The 17,671-nt window shown below is 35.6% G+C and overlaps 1 pseudogene; it reads right to left on the bottom strand.

Annotated features, from left to right (window-relative positions):
• Positions 1–1,992: 1,992 nt before the first annotated feature.
• On the bottom strand, positions 1,993–15,973 carry LOC132609278 (DNA-directed RNA polymerase II subunit RPB2-like; annotated as a pseudogene).
• Positions 15,974–17,671: the final 1,698 nt, after the last annotated feature.

Raw genomic sequence — 17,671 nt, 5'->3', positions numbered from 1 at the left:
TTGTATATAAAATTAATAATATTGGCAAAAACACCAACATTGAGAAGAAAAAAAAAACTTTTTGCAAGAAGAATTTCAAATGAAAAGGAGCAAAATAATAATAATGAAAAATTGGGAAGAAAATTCTGGAATGGAAAAGGAAGAATGTTATGCAGTGGGAATGATTTGCTTCAGTATTTATAGTAATCAAAAAATTAGTAACAAGACATGAAATGAAAATTAACGTATTTGAGGTATTAATATAATTGAATGAGTATTATGTGTAATAATTGTACCTAATTAGTATGTTACTGCAAACAGAATTAAATTAGGAATGCGGGCGGAAGGTTCAGATTTAATTAGGCGTTATTGCATTTGATTGCTACGTTTAATTATGGTTTAGGAGGCCTTTTTTAATAATCCGTTAGCTAATAGTAGAAGTGAACCAAAAAAATTCACAAAAAAAGGAGAAAAATGCCAAAAAAAGGAGATAAAAGATAAATGCAAATAGTGGCGAGAGGTGCCACATCACCTTTGTTATGCCTAACTTTATATTATATATAAATACGGTGTGAGCCAATTAAGATGGAAATGTTTGTGAATCTTAGTTGGTCTTTTGACATTACAGTATACTAGTTTTTAGTCACATAGTTTTGTGGCTCAAATTTCTTGCCGAAATAATATAATCTTAGGGCTGCTTATCGAGCGGATAATTATGTTTAATAGTTCGACTTATCGGTCATCGGCTTTTAAATGTATAAATCTGCTAGCCAACCGATAAGATATAGATTGGTTTGATATTGAGTTAGCAATTATTGAATGGTGTATTGGTTAATCAACAAGCTCTACTTGGAGCTCTTCCGATATTAACAACTAAAAAATTATTAGATCTTCTGCTTCCTTCAGCCCCAACTTAGGCATCCAGTTAAAGAACTGCTAGCAAAACGAAAAGTGATATGTATGCTAGGTATGGACTAGACTTTAAAATGCTATGAATGTGGCGCTAAATTAACCAACCTTTATATTCAAAAATGAATTTTGCTAATGACGTTTGAGAAATTGGCGATTGGTGGTCCACAAACTCTGCACAAACGAATTGGATCGGAAGCAAATAAAATGCACATTGTTATAATATATCAATATTAAAATGAGTGGGAGATTGATGGTCATATTAAGCATTTTGATATTAAATATATTATATTAAGTGCATTTTATTTGCTTCCTATCCAATTCGTTTGTGCAGAAGTTGTGGCCATATTTTGCCTGTTGAAATTCTCATCACCTACTCTTTATTTAGGGGAAGAATGTAGCAATAATATCCTTGTAGCTCTTTTCTCCATTAAATTATTATTCATGTACCTTCTTCTTGTAACTCATGTAACTTTCAAATAATAATTCTTTCATTATCTCCCTACTTTCCTACTCCATTCATATCCTATTCAATTGAAATATGATTTTCTTAGCTATAAATAGTTATTCATCTTTAACTTGTGGTGGGAAAAATATATTGGTGAGTTCTTGAAAAAGTGAGAAAAAGAAAAGAGAGTTTATTTAGCTGAAGGAAGACGTTCTTTTTTGTGGAGCTTTGAACTCAACATCTTATCCAGAATTTGTTGGGTTATACAACGTGATCGGACTGTTGTATCTTGAAGGTGACAAGTTAGGAAGATTACTGTCACACTGCCAAAAATTTGCTGCAGTGAGCTTGAATCTCCTCAAAGAGAGCAACATATTCACGCCTCAGCCTGAAGATATTTTATTTTCTTAATATTATTTTTCAATTGTAATTGCATTTTCAATTGTGTTATCACCAACGATTTTAACGAGATTCAATGGCTACAACTGAAAAATCAACAGATGTTAAAGTAGCAGATCTTAACAAGTCATTTCGGTTCAACGGTATTCATTTCAGGAGATGGAGGGGGGTAAATTACTTTTCTATTCAAGTCTTCTCAATGTTTCTTATGTATTAGCTGAGCAGAATCCAAACAAAGTCGATAACTCTTTCATGAATGATGAAAAACTTATTTCTCTTTAAGAAAAAATTGAAAAGTACGATGAAGATTCATACAAGTAGTAAATATGATACACTGAGGAGGCTGGAGTCAAAAAATATGCTGCTAGTAGATTTTTTTGTTTCCAAAGGCGGACAACAAATCAGTGATAGACCAACATCAAGATTTTATAATGATCGTTGGGGAGCTCAGGTCCGAGGAGATCAAAATTGAATTCCTACCATACGTAATGGGTAATTGATGGCATAAATTCCCACGGCTTGCTTACTCATAGCACACGCCCCAACATTACGGGGAGACTAAAAGAAAAAGAAATGAAAGCATCAGAACATTAAAAAACCATAACCAATTGATTACGAAATTCACATTCAAAACATAATTCACCTGGTTATGGTCAGGAAGTGGAATAAGTGATAAGTGATGCACAAATGCCCAGCATTAGAGATGAGTGAATCTCACAATGGGCATAGGTAGCAAATTCCCGCAGCTCCCACACTTCTGAGATCTCACTGAGTATGTTGTTACCATTATCAAGGTGTACAAGATCCTTAAGAACATTAATATAAGCAGTCAGTATAACACATGATCTTGAAGTGTATTAGATGGGTGAATGTCCCAATGAGTATAGATAGCAAGTCTCACCTGATCTCCCACTTCTAGGATCACATTGGGCATGTTGTCGTTATCATTATCAGGGTTTACAAGATCCTTAAGAACATTAATATAAGCGGTCAGTATACCATAGGATCTTGAAGTGTATCAGATATGGGTGAATGTCACAGTGAGTGTGGATAGCAAGTCTCGCCCGATCTCCCACTACTGGGATCACGTTGGGTATATTGTGGTTGTCATTATCAGGGTTTACAAGATCCTTAAGAACATTAATATAAGCAGTTAGTATACCACACGATCTTGAAGTGCATTATATATGGGTGAATGTCACAATGAGTATAGATAGCAAGTCTCACCCGATCTCCCACTTCTGGTATCCCATTGGGTATATTGTCGTTATCATTATCAAGGTTTACAAGATCCTTAAGAACATTAATATAAGCGGTCAGTATACCACAGGATCTTCAATTGCATCAGAAATTGCAACAGCAGATAGACTTTTTGTAACTACTCACATTTATAAACATACTAATCATCATGTTTTCTTCCTCTTCTGCACCAACGTATTCAATAAAGCCTTTGACCACCAGATCATGCCAGCCATCTCCTCCAGAGGATTCCTGGAAACAAATACTGATCACACATAAATAATTGAGGCAGGAAAGGTACAGACCTTCAAGTGCACATAAAGGCATATGTTTTTCTTGATAAATAAATAGAAAGTTGTATTAGACTATCAGCACAAAATAACAAGAAGAGAGTGGCTAGGGACTATTAGCAAACCATTTCTTTGAATGCTTCAATATCTCTCTTCTTAATTAGAAGCCTCTGATTTTCCACAATGAATAACGGACGAGTACACCGGCCAGAGTTTGTATAAATTCGAATTTCTTTGAAATGGTCATCATTAACAATGCCAATGCCAGTAGTTTGATCGTTCTGCATAAAACAAATAAACAGATGAAGGACAATCTCATAGTAACAAAGAAATAGTTATTATCGCTTTTAGTATGACATTCTTACCATCTTAAGCTGTCTCAACGCTCTCACTAAGGAGCGCGAGGCATTATGAGAGGCATCATCATGAAGAATTCTGGCCCATCTACCATTGACAAAAATCTTTATTGACTTTGAAATTTCAGCAGGAGAAATTTCCTGGAACACAGAAGAATAGTGAATAAAATCCAAAAACGCACTACATCAGTATCAACATTTGAAAGCATTGGACAGACTGTTCATCCAAAAAAAAAAAAAATCTTGAGCAGGTGAACCTACTGTAATTTTCACCATTAATGCTAGGTTCTTCATCAGTCCACATGCCTGATGAGATCAAAAGCAAGCAAAAAAAGTGTTGAATGAATCTGGGAAGGATGTGTCTTGTGTTTCATCCCAAGTTGCAGGAGGTAGGATGGGTGCGATGGTGGTCTGGTAAAATAGAAATCTAGCCACTTACTTGACCCAATGGTGTTTCTGCTAGACAGATCATTCCAAATTCTGAGTTGTGCAGTTGCCTTGACCTGTTTTCCTGGTAAACGAAAAGCAAAACTTTAATGACAAAAAATCAAATAAGGGGAACAAAAAGCAAAAGATTAATGACAAATTAAAAAAAAAAAAGAAAAAAAGAGGAAAATAAAAGCAATCCACAGCTAAAAATAAAATCAAATTTCTTCGACATAGAGCAATGGGCTTGCTCGTTACAGATTCTCGAAACATTTTTTTGCGCGGATTGCCCTTCTTTTGGGGTGGTCTTTAAATTTTGCCCCTCATATTTGTGGTCTTTAAATTATGCCCCTCATATTGCTGGTCTTTAATTTTTGCCCTTCGCATTGCAACTCTGAGCGTTCACGCAAAAATCATGAGGTTCTGAGTTCGAATCCGCGCTCAAGCATAAATTAAAAAAAAAAAAAATTGCAAAGCAAGGTTTAGGTCGCGTGTATGCCAAACCCAGCATACACTTGTTAAGGAATTACCAAATTTATGCCGGACCAGGCATACTCATGCCTTATGGGCAGACTTGGCATAAGTATGCCGGGTCCGGCATAACTTTGATAATTCCTTAACAAGTTTATGCCGGTGGGGGCATACTTTTAATGGACAAACTTTTATGCCGGACCTGGCATAAACTTGTGAAGGAATTACTAAAGTTATGTCGGACTCGGCATACTAATGCCAAGTCTGTCCATAAGGCATAAGTATGCCGGACCCGGCATAACTTTGGTAACTCCTTCACAAGTGTATGCCGGTGGGGACATAGCGAAATTTAAACTCTGCCTTGTGATTTTTTTTTAAAATTTTGACTGTGTGGGGGTTCGAACCCGGAACCCATGAATTTTAGCCGAAGGGCAAAATTTAAAGATTTCAAATATGAGGGGCAAAATTTAAAGACCACCCCAAAAAGAAGGGCAATTGCAAATTGCCCTTCTCGAAATAATAATAAACTGAAAAACCACCCACTTCTTTCCATAAATAATAAATCCTTCACCTGGGAGTGGCATATACCTGTCATACCTAAAAGTTCACTGTTATTCGCATCCAGCCTATTGTAACTCTTCTGTTTGTATGGGGCATTAATTGCTCAGAGGATAGTTGTTAAAGTGAACTGCGAACCACTAATATCCTAAAGTTCAAATCTTTGCACTCAATTCAGACAGAAAAAGCTACCCAATTCACCAAATTATCTCCAGAATAAAAAATCAATCCTCTTTCCTCGGTCGATCCAATGACAACAACCCATCATACCAAGAATGATGCCACAGGGTATCAAAACTGAGAATGTAATGACAGCTTGGCTTTTTTTTTTTCAGATGAAGAGTTCTTCTTCATAGTGCATAGTCAGTGGAGAGACTTCTAAGAAAACAAAGATTCACAAACGAAAAAAAAAAGATACTCACAATTAAGAAGCAACCGATCAAGATGCACTATTCAATTCAATAATACGAATCAAAATTGAAAAATAAGAAACCATTCTTGAATATAATAAAATCTTTTCTGGCAGAACACAAAAAGATACATATCATCAGAGGAAAACAATAACTGTTACTGAAAGGAGAGATGGGGCTGGATACAATGTATAGGGTTTCTGTGGGAACCTATCAATCTCAGCTCACAGGAGGGGACAACTTAGTACCATCAAGATGACCGTAGAGGTCATGGCCATGAAGTAGCATGGCAACTTGGGCCTTCCATATAGTGAAGTTATGGCTGCCGGACAGTTTAATAGGCAACTGGGACGAAGGGTTGAACTGAATTAAGTGTTTGAGGACCGGGGTGGCATCGGCATTAACAACTGGGGTAGAAGAGTCGGCCATTTGTGTGGTGAGAAAGAAAAAAATTTGGATCTTGGACAGGTACTCGTTAGAGTATTTTCTTTGGCGCTGATACCATATAAATGCAGAGAATCAGAAGGAAAAAGTATATTTATTAATGAACCAGCAATGGAGTTTATATACAAAGCAAACACTCCAGATTGTGCTAAGCTAACTCCTAGAAAATAGGAGCAGATAAACGTGAGTGAACAACTCTAACTAAAGCCTAAATTAACTGAACTTGAATTATCCTAATAACTGAACTGCTGCTGCACGTGTGCTGTTAAAGGGGTGGAGGTTGGGGAGGACACAATGAGCTTGGAACTTGTTTCCCTACTCCCTCCAGGGAAGTCATTTTCCTGATTCCTAAGGAACTTGTTTTCCAAACATTTTGACCAACCAAGCATGGAAAAATGTTTTCCAAAACATTTAAACATTTTGACCAACTAAACATGGAAAAATATTTTCCTCCATACCAAACACACCTTTTAGTGCCTTTACAGATGGTTTCTTTAGTAAAACGGGAAGCTTCTCCAAATGTTTGTGTATGCAATTGAATTGCCTTTTCAGAGTTCTATATTATCTATCCCAGTGCATCCTTTCTTTAAATGTTCAAGTTTTGTTTGGTGCATCAATTGCTTAGAAAGTGGTTGTGAAGCGAAATTGAATTACCTTTTCAAAGTTCTATATTATCTATCCCAGTGCATCCTTTCTTTAAATGTTCAAGTTTTGTTTGGTGCATGAATTGCTTAGAAAGTGGTTGTGAAGCGAACTAGGAATCAACATACTTATATCAAATGTTCAACCAGATGTACCAAGTAAAGCAATGGCAGAAAGAGGAAGTATGAATACCTGCTTCGCCTCTACGGGAATACACCCTTCGCAAATGGGACAAAGTAGAGGCAAAGTTTAGACGACTCAACTCCTGAAACATATCAGCAGTATTACCCTACCAATTTCGGAAAAGAAATAAATTTAACACCATTTGTAAAACAACAAAACAGCTTATAACTCAACCTGTGAGACACCGTTTCTTGTAGCACCTGCATTTGGTTGCCCCCAGTTGCCAGTAGCCAGTGCATAATTCAGGCTACTGGTAATGATTGTAGAGTTGATTGCAGATGAAAGATTTACATCTTTCCCTTTTTCAAGATCATCACACGAAAACATACAGAAAGAAATTTTTACACATTTAACCTTCAAAACAGAAGCTTTAAGATCCTTCATCAACTTTCTGAAAAGCTGCATTCACAAGCAAAAGCCCAAGATGTATGGATGAGCGACCACATGCCTAACAATGTGAAACAAATGATATACAATACGCAACACACCAATCTAAACAGGTGACCCAATAGAGGACCAGCAAGATCCACTCTCTTATAGCCATAATGATCCACATCAGCAACCATCCTTCTTCGGTCAAGAACACATAATAGAAGCTGGTGGATAGTATACCTGAAGTAGGCAGGTAAACTATCCTCTAGAAAACTGTCACTAACAAAATTTTCAAAAAACCTAATACTGATATAACTCAAAAAATATATAGCACAAAAACACTGAAATTTGTACCCGAAATAGTATGCTTTTTCGGTCGCACAATGCTCGCCGACCCCAATATGAGGAAGAAATTTTTCCTGAAGAATCTCTTTTGCATACCTGCAACATATTGAGATATACTTGGGCTTTCAAAAGGTCACAAGAAGAAGCTAGTTTTTGAGTTATGCAATTAAAAAAACATACTGAATTCTCTCAATCCTAGGGACACCAGGATGTTTCCCTCTCTTCCCAACGTAGTCCAAAGCAACCTAGTAAAATTAGGTCACTAAACTCAATGAGTACGGAAAAAGAGCAGGAGAAAGCATTAGTAGGCTGGAGTGAGAACAATCGCTGTAACACTGAACTTTTTTGTTTTGAAAGAAGCTCAATCGTATAATTGGAAAAAAGATACTCAAATTGTCAATTTAAAGAGTCACATCATGAGAAATACCTCTTGGCTTTTTATTACATCCGCTTCTTCGAAAGAGGGATGCAACAGTTCTTGCATTTTAACATCCCCAGGATTGTAACATATATGTTGCAACATATCTTTGGGAGTTTAGAGCTTGAAAAACAACGCAGATTGTAATACTTCCACGAACAAATGGAATTTTCATACGTATGCATCCACTCGAGGAACTCTGAAACAGAAAGTGACATCACATTAGAAGAATTAACCAATAGAATTGAAACGAGAAAGAAGATACCTCTTTTATTGTAGTCCTTAGCATCCCCACATGCATAGTAGTCGGAGGACGGTCCTGTGAACCGACTGTGGAACGTACTTCAGCAACACACTCAAATCTATCCTGTTGACTCGTCTTGAATACGCGCGCATGGTTGGAGCTCATCCTCTCTTGAGGTATCATTACCCTCTCACAACCATTCACGATGAAGTATCCACCTTCATCATATGGACATTCTCGCTTTGCAATCTTTTCTTCTGGGTCAAGCCCATTGAGCACGCAGCAAGATGATCCAACCATTATGGGAACCTACAAGATTGGTAAGTCATTAAAATTAACAACAAACTATAGGTTATAAGAGATGGTTCGCAAGCTAGAACCTTCCCAATGGGAACTCCTATGTACTTCTTAGTTCTTTCTTGTGTACTTTTTCAGCGATATCGGCAAACAAGGGCAATGAATAAGTGATTCCCCGGAGTCTACAATCCATGGGATCCAAATAAGTGATAACGCCATCAGCCTCTTCCACTCTGGGTTCCTCCGGAAAACGAATATTTCCAACATCTATCTGGTAAACAGCCTACATAAAGAAAATGTCCGTTAAGTTGTTCATAGATTAATAAAGTTTTTTTTTTCCTTATCAACAAAAAAAGGATACATAGAACTCTAACCTCTCTAGTTTCAATCTGCAAAGAATGTGCACGTTGTGGCACATTCTTGTAGAACTCATTAAAAGAAGGGAAAAGGGTCAAAAATACCCCTCTACTTTGAATAAAGGGCTAAAAATATCCCCCGAACTTATTTTGGGTCAAAAATACCCCTCCCTTTCTTGAAGTTTTCAAATATACCTCTGTCTTGACGAAACTTGTCCCCCAAAATAACCCGAAATTATTTTTTAAACCCGCTCCATCATCTTAAGGGTTATTATTTAGTTGGGTCGGGTTTAAATGATGGAGCGGGTTTAAAAAATAATTTTGGGTTATTTTGGGGATAAGTTCCGTCAAGACAAGGGTATATTTGAAAACTTTAAGGATGGGAGGGGTATTTTTTACCCAAAATAAGTTCGGGGGATATTTTTAGCCCTTTTTTCAAAGTAGAGAGGTATTTTTGACCCTTTTCCCTTCTTTTAATGAGTTCTACAAGAATGTGCCACAACCTGCACATTCTTTACAGATTGAAACTAGAGAGGTTAGAGCTCTATGTATCCTTTTTTTATTGATAAGGAAAAAAAAAAACTTTATTAATCTATGAACAACTTAACGGACATTTTCTTTATGTAGGCTGTTTACCAGATAGATGTTGGAAATATTCGTTTTTCGGAGGAACCCAAAGTGGAAGAGGCTGATGGTGTTATCACTTGTTTGGATCCCATGGATTGTAGACTCCAGGGAATCACTTATTCATCGCCCTTGTTTGCGGATATCGCTGAAAAAGTGATCATACAAGGGATTGAGAATACACAAGAAAGAACTAAGAAGTACATAGGAGTTCCCATTGGGAAGGTTCTTGCTTGCGAACCATCTCTTATAACCTGTAGTTTGTTGTTAATTTTAATGACTTACCAATCTTGTAGGTTCCCATAATGGTTGGATCATCTTGCTGCGTGCTCAATGGGCTTGACCCACAAGAAAAGATTGCAAAGCGAGAGTGCCCATATGATGAAGTGCATACTTCATTGTGAATGGCTGTGAGAGGGTAATAATAACTCAAGAGAGGATAAGCTCCACAATTTTTTATTTTTTTTTGAAGTGTGGCTTGATCGCTTCCCATGACTCACGTTCGTCGATTTCATCATCCATGGTGCCTGTATATGTACAGCTAATTAAGATTAGTAGAGGATAGTTAATAGTCAAACTTGATATTAACTAAAACATATTCAGAAGGCATCCATTGAATAGATGCTTGGTATTTGTCTATACGAGCTCCTATCTGAATCTTACAGGCTGAATATATAGCAAAATAAGGTGACACCGGAAAATAGAAAAAAGACTGAAGTCATGCTTTCTCGAGATTGTGGCATTAAATTCTAGCCTCTTTTGGTATTTGGAGCAAGAAAAAGCACATTTTAGGCTCCAAACAAATGTGTCTTACATGACTTTTGTATTACTGTGAATAAGCAAGCCGCTAAAAGCTTAGCACTTGAATCAGCAGCAACTTAGCGCACTATTTGCCAAAGTCAGTCAGACAATGAAAATGAATGACACCTAGAAATGAGTTCCCCGTTAGCATGGAAACCAAGTTCTGGGTCCTCAATTTTCCAAAATCTTCAGAACAAGGAAGTTATTGCATAAATTAAAGCCACATAATTGAGAAACGGTTTTGTGTTAACTAGAATTTTTTTTTTTTTTAAAAAAAGTGAAAATACCTCTAGATAGACCTAAACCGATTAGTACTAACTACTAACTCTAAAAGAATCAATCATCCAACCCAAACCTTGAAAGAAATAGAAGAATAACCTAAAATCTTATTCACCTCTTTGAATGACATCACACCCAATCTGAAGTATTGTATATCTCTTTCGCTAACCTACTCGCCATTTTTCTAGGATAATCGTTTCCCCCACCCCTTGCAGATTTGCCCCACAAATTATTCATTTGGAGCACTGGATGATTGCATTTGACTCTCCCATTTTCAACTTTTACATATTACTGGACAACTTTGTGCAGTAATAGCAATGTGAATCAAACCCATTGCTCAAAATGTGGTGAATTTCATGGCTTTGTAATCCATAACTATCCGTTGCTTTAATTAAAGTCTTGCTTCTGAATATAAACAATTCACAATTGTGCTCACAATGGAAACAAGAAAACAGGAGATAAGCAGAGAACTCGGTAACGAATTTTGGGAAGGGTGTCAATTCTGACACCCTTGTTCTACAATGAAAGAACATCCATGTAAGTTATTGTAAGCGCAAGATATATCCTATTTGCTCTATTCTATTCACTGCAATTTTCTGGTTGTTTCACTTTATTGTCATTCTGCACATACCTTTGTTCACAATGAAGGGTGTAGATTCAAAAGGACTTTTTAGCTGTAGGGTAGTTGGAAATAGACTATTCTTTCACACTACATACTGTCACAAGTTCTTTCGCCCATGTTAACAGCAGAAGACTAAAAATTTGACAAACGAAGTCACAAATGACAAACAATCATGTATAACTGAAAGCACTAGAAGAGTCGAGTTTCTCTCAGTTGAGTAATAGTTCCGCTCTCTTATTTACTTTTGGTGTAAACAGAATGTTCCTAGTTGTATAGAGGATTGGGTGGAGTTTGTAGAGAATCATATGCTGTAGATTCTTGATCTTTTGGTATACCCTTTGTATACGGCTGTTGTGGCAATGTTTATGAATGAAAATACTTTTAGTTGATCAAAAAAAAAAAAACTGAAAGCACTAGAAGAATTAACACAATTCTATGTGGAAAAAAACAAATAGGCAGCACTGAAAGAAAACGGTCCAGAGAAGCTAAGATAGATTGGGTAAGTTATACTATAAAACACAACAACAACAACAACATACCCAGTGTAATCCCAGAGTGGGGTCCGGGGAGAGTAGGATGTACGCAGATCTTACCACTACCTTTGTGGGGTAGAGAGTTTGTTTCCAATAGAGGCTCAAAGAAGTGTAATTAAAGCCAGGTAGAAAGGAGCATAACGGCAGCAAAAAAGCAAGATAAACACAAAGCAAATGAAGTATCAGTTAGTAGTAAAAAGAAGACAAGGGCATATTTTTAGAAGACATTAAAAGGAAAAGTAAGACCAAACAAATATTTCGAATAAACTGATGGCTTCGTGTAATGACTTTAAGCTGTAATATATTACTGGAAAAAAAAACAAATAGAAACTCATTTGCTCAGCTGTAAATAGTAGCAACCTTGCTGTGATAGTTTAAAGATGACTTAATAAATACTTATCAGTTAGCAAACTTATTAAGTACTCAAAATGGAAAACAAACAAACTGAAGCAAAATAAGAAGGTGCTCACGTGGATATGTCAGTATAAAGCTAGATATCCTTCAGATTCGGACTCTCTATCAACATATGACCATTATTTAGCCATGCCTTAACAAGATCTGGAAGGGAATAAAACCACTTGGTAAAAAAAGATAAAACAGCTTTGAAACTTAGGACAGAACTAACGACAACAAGATACCCAGTGAATTCCCACAAAGTGGGGTCTACGGAGGGTGCGGAGGGTAGAGTGTACGCAGACCTTACCCCTACCTTGGAAGGCAGAGGGGCCGTTTCCGGTATTTGTAAATAATTTAAATGCTAAATGCATTTCAAAGCAGTTGGGAATGGTAAGTATGAGGTATTTGTAAATAATTTAAATGCTAGCTGGTCATTTAGAAAGTGGTTTCTTAATGGTGCAAAAACATTTAGTTATTAAAGAAAGAAACCAAATCAGCATATACTTAGTCATATCTTGAAAAAGAAAGTTGGACAGAACTTTGAGAAAGGGATGTCAGTTCCTTTTTCTGAAAAATAATAAATCTGGGCAAGACAGAGCTAAGCTCCTCTGCACTAGACTTAGCACATGACTGAGAGATACATAAACGGTATCTCCAGCTCAAGTGCATCTTGAGACTATCTTTTCAAACAAAGGGCAGGGAAAGACAGGGAGAAAAACAAGTAATCTTGATTACACACTTAGGAAAATGAGTGACTATATTAAGTAAAAGCGAATTACTCATATTCATCTTCAAATCCAAGAAGAAAACAAATAATGACTCAATACTTTATACGCCAGATTGTCACAAGTTTCTTCTCATTTTCTCTATTTGAAACTAAATGGCCAGAGCTAATGAGTAGGAGTGGGGAGCATCACTGGGTGCTCCAATTCTTCCAAAACTCATGAGTTGCTCTTTTTGGTTAACAAACCATGGCAGACTTAACATTACTACAAGAAACAAAGCTTGAGTTCATATAAAAGGAGGACTTAAGTTTCATATTTTGCAACTAGAATGGGAAAACTCAGATTCAAACACACAAACAAACAAACATCTCAAATTTAAAGGGGAGCCAATACGATAAAGGAAAAGCTAATGCTGAAATATAAACACACAACTCATATTCTTGCACACACAAAATAAAGAAAGCTAATCATCAATCTAATACAATACTTTGAGAGAGCAGAACAGAATTAGAAGAATAGCATCTTTTACCTTTTGTAGGGCATTAAACTGGGACTCTTCAAGTTGAGAACCAAATGCTCCTTTCCCACTGCGATTGACTATAGTCGCACTGAAAAAAACCAGAGAAATTAAAGCCACATAATTGAGAAACAGTTTTGTGTTAAAGAGAATATTAAAAAAAAAAACTAAAAAAAAAAAAAAGAGAGAGAGAGAGAACAACAGGTGAAAATACCTCTAGAGAGACCTATCAATACCATAACCAATTTGTTCTAATTACTAACTCTAAAAGAATCAATCATCCAACCCAAACCTTGAAAGCAATAGAAGGAATAACCTAAAATCATATTAACCTCTTTGAACGCCATTTTTCTAGGATAATCATTTCCCCCCACCTCCTTGCAGATTTGCTCCACAAATCATTCCTTTGGAGCACTGCATGATTGCATTTGACTCTCCCATTTTCAACTTTTACATATTACTGTCCCACTTTGTGCAGTAATAACAATGTGAATCAAACCCATTGCTCATAATGTCGTAAATTTCATGGCTTTGTAATCCATAACTTATCCGTTGCTTTAAAATCTTGTTTCTGAATATAAACAATTCACAATCTATGCTCACAACAGAAACAAGAAAACAGGAGATAAGCAGAGAAAAAAGTAACGAATTTTAGGTCATAGCGGAAAAATGCTAGCTCTGTACCATTCCACATAGGTATATGACACATCAATGGGTCAGAAATAATACCCTTGTTCTACAATGAAAGAACATCTATGTATAGTTACTTTAAGCCCAACACATATCCTATTTGCTTTTTTCTATTCACTGCAATTGTCTGGTTGTTTCACTTTATTGTTATTCTACACAGACCTTTTGTTTTTTGAGAAGGTAATTATTCTACACATACCTTTATTCACAATGAAGAAGAAGGGTGTAGATTTTTTTAGCTGTAGGGTAGTTGGAAATAGACCGTTCTTTCACGCTACATACTGTTACAATTTCTGTTGCCCATTTTAACAGCAGAAGACTAAAAATGTAACCAAAGAAAAGTCACATATGGAAGATAATCATGTTTAACTGAAAGCAATAGAAGAATCAACACAATATTTTGTGGAAAAACAAATAGGCAGCAGGATTGAAAGAAAACAGGTTGGGGGAAGTTAAGATAGATTGGATAACTTATACTATAAACGCAACCTGATGCTTTGGAACGTATAACAAAAGCACAAACAAAACAGCATTACATTTCTGTGCTCTTTACTCCGTTCAACAAGTAGCAACAGATTTTAAACAAAAGCATTGAAATAAATTGCATCAACTAGCAAAGAAAACTCAGCAAAGACGAGAATGGATATTGTCCTACAAATTACATTGTAAGAATGTTGTACATTTTTCTCGAAATATCATGTGTTCATCTTTACACTCAGGTGACCACTCTTATTATGCGCATCAATTTTAAGCAGCAATAGAGGTCAATTTTAATATGCACCGTCTAAAAGTCTAATTTGACAATTCTATAACGATTAATCAAACATCTATTCAGAATGAGCAATCTAACAGTATCAGTAGTCGATTTCTGATACATTATCAGGGAAAATCCATGAATAATTGTCCATTTCGGTATACAAGAATAGGAACAAGATAACAAAATTAAACGTGAATGCCGAGCAGTTTTGGTTGCAGGCTTGCAGCAAACCTAAAAACAAGTAAATTTAAGACCATCTAAAAGTCTAATTTGACAATTCTATAACAAACAATCAAACATCTACCAAAAAGCAGGACCCATGGACTCGTTTGGCCATGAGAATTATTCACCTTTTTCACAGAATTTTTTTCACATTATTTGAAAATCAGCTTTTGGCCATGAAATTTCCAAATGCAACTTGAAGTTATATTTGGAATTTGGAAAAACACCTAAAACCTTGTTTTCACCTTCAATACATTTAACCGCCAAATATTCTTTGCATAAACTAAGGCATAATACATAAACAGGCCCTTAAACTTGACCTCAGCTAGCAAGTATGCCCTCCAACTTTAAGTGTGCACAAGTAGGCACCTCAACTTGTCCCCACTTTGTCAGCTCACTCCAACTTACAAAATGATCATCTACACACCTCCAAAATTTATGTGTCATGTCAGTGCCACGTCAACATTTATGTTTACGTGTTCAACTTTATACAAGTTGAGGTGCCTACTTGTGCACACCCAAAATTGGGGGCATACTTGCTAGCTGAGACCAAGTTTGAGGTCTGTTTATGTATTATGCCTAAACTAAAACCAAAACATAACTCCATCTTCAACTCAAACTTCAAATATTCCAAATAAAGTGAAATTTAAGACCTTCTAAAAGCCTAGTTTGACAATTTTATAACAAACAATCAAACATCGACTAAAAATGAGCAATCTAATAGTATCAGTAGTCGATTCCTGATACATTAGGACATTATCAGGTAAAATAAGTAGCAAAATACATGCACAGTTATGCATTTTAGTACAAAATAACTAAAATTGAACGTAAATGCAACCTTAATAAAGCCTCTTGTGCAGCAATTTTGGTTGCAGCAAAGCTAAAGCAAGTAAAATTTAAGCTTACAGTAGCGAGAACAACGCCGAAGCAAGAGCTTCTAGGTTTTATCTGAGCTGATGTGAGTGAACATTTTCTTAAGTGTGTTTGTTTTTATTTTTTTGGTCTTGGAAAATTTCTTACGTGGGCATTTGCTTTTTGGCGGAAATATAAGTCTTACCGTGAACGTTTTTGCAAAATGAAAATAAATTTTAATCCTCAAAAAGTTTTATTTTATAGTACCAATAATTATATCAACAATGATATTTGGAGGAAGCACTACACCATGGCATTTTATTACAGTGATAGAGGACATATAGAAATTCATGCAAAATTGTAATGTACATATTCAACACACATACAGAGAAGGTAACATGATGGCTGATTTTTTAAATAAATCTTCCATTCGATAGTGGAATTCAAAACTTTTCAAGAATTACCAGTTGCATGAAAAAGGTACAATTCATAAATTTGAGGATTAAACCCAAACTAAACCTCACTTTATGGGATTTCACTGGATATGTTATTTTTATTGTTGTTAAGGATTAAAACCAAGAAAATAGCATGATAATCACAAACACTCTCAATATTCTGAATCTACTAGAGCTATACACAGACAAGCTGCAAGGAGGAACATCTTTGTAACTTAGTTATAGTACATACTTTAGGAAGGGAGAGCTTCACGAGCTTAAACTTCAATCTAATTATAATTTTTCTTATTTTAGCAACTTCTTATTTTGAGCAATATGTAAGATACAATTGTTATTCCATCTTTATTACTATTGGCATATTATAAAAGAAAAAGATTAACTTGCCATTTATTGAAAATTACCGATAATATTATAGTTGTTAGTTAAAAATTGTTGCAGTGACGAGACTCGTCGCGGAGTTAATACTAAGCTGAAGGTTTGGAGATAGACTTTAGGGTCAAAAGGATTTAGGTTGAGTAAAATCAAACTTCAAGCTCCAAATATATACTACGACGCTCCAAATTCTCATTTGATGACGCATGCTCCAATACATCCCAATGTAGTCAAATTACATATTACACATGTATTCGTCATCATCGACAACTCATAACTAGTTCATTCGACTCATCCGAGTATTTAGCTCTTAAGTTCAAAGTCACCCAATTTTCCAATTACCCATTTATTGCCTCGTTGACTTGAATTCATTCAACAATTAAGTTATCGATTCTATTGAAATATTAGAAATTTAAAACAATATCATCTACACCAACCCATCACTATTTATCATTTTCTTCCTTTGAAGAACCCTTACATACATTCATTTCAAGAACTAGTGTAAAACTCGAATAAATGGTTATTTCTGTTTCATATAATTATATCACAAATACTTAATGGATAACTATTCTTAAGGCTATGATGAATAAATTACTCATTTTGTTCAAAACCTTAACTTGAGCTCACTTTAGGTTTCTTAAAGATTTCTTGCAATTCCTATGAGTTTGATCCATAATAATGTCGATATAAACATTAAAACCGTGTTAATCTATCATAAAATCACCATAAGTTATAAAATCACCATAAGTTAAGTGTAGAAAATTATCCGAGCATCCATTTTAGGAAATTTAATTTGCACCTTAGTTTTGGAATATGTGTATTTTCGTTCCTATAATACAATATGAATATATTTCACATTTAAAATGGTGAAGCTAATTACACCACATCCCTGAAATGGATATTTCCCAAGAAGACCTAGTAACATGATCTGTTTGCCTAATGGACCGTTAACCCCAGAACATTATTAGCAAGCTGTCCATCTACAAGTTTATATATATCTAGGATATCATTGATTAGGGCAGTATCGTGCAAGTTTACTA

This window comes from Lycium barbarum, chromosome 1 (assembly GCF_019175385.1).
Source record: "Lycium barbarum isolate Lr01 chromosome 1, ASM1917538v2, whole genome shotgun sequence".
NCBI classification, from domain to species: Eukaryota; Viridiplantae; Streptophyta; class Magnoliopsida; order Solanales; family Solanaceae; genus Lycium; species Lycium barbarum.
Note: the sequence above shows the minus strand (reverse complement) of the source record. Positions and strands in the feature narration are given on the sequence as shown.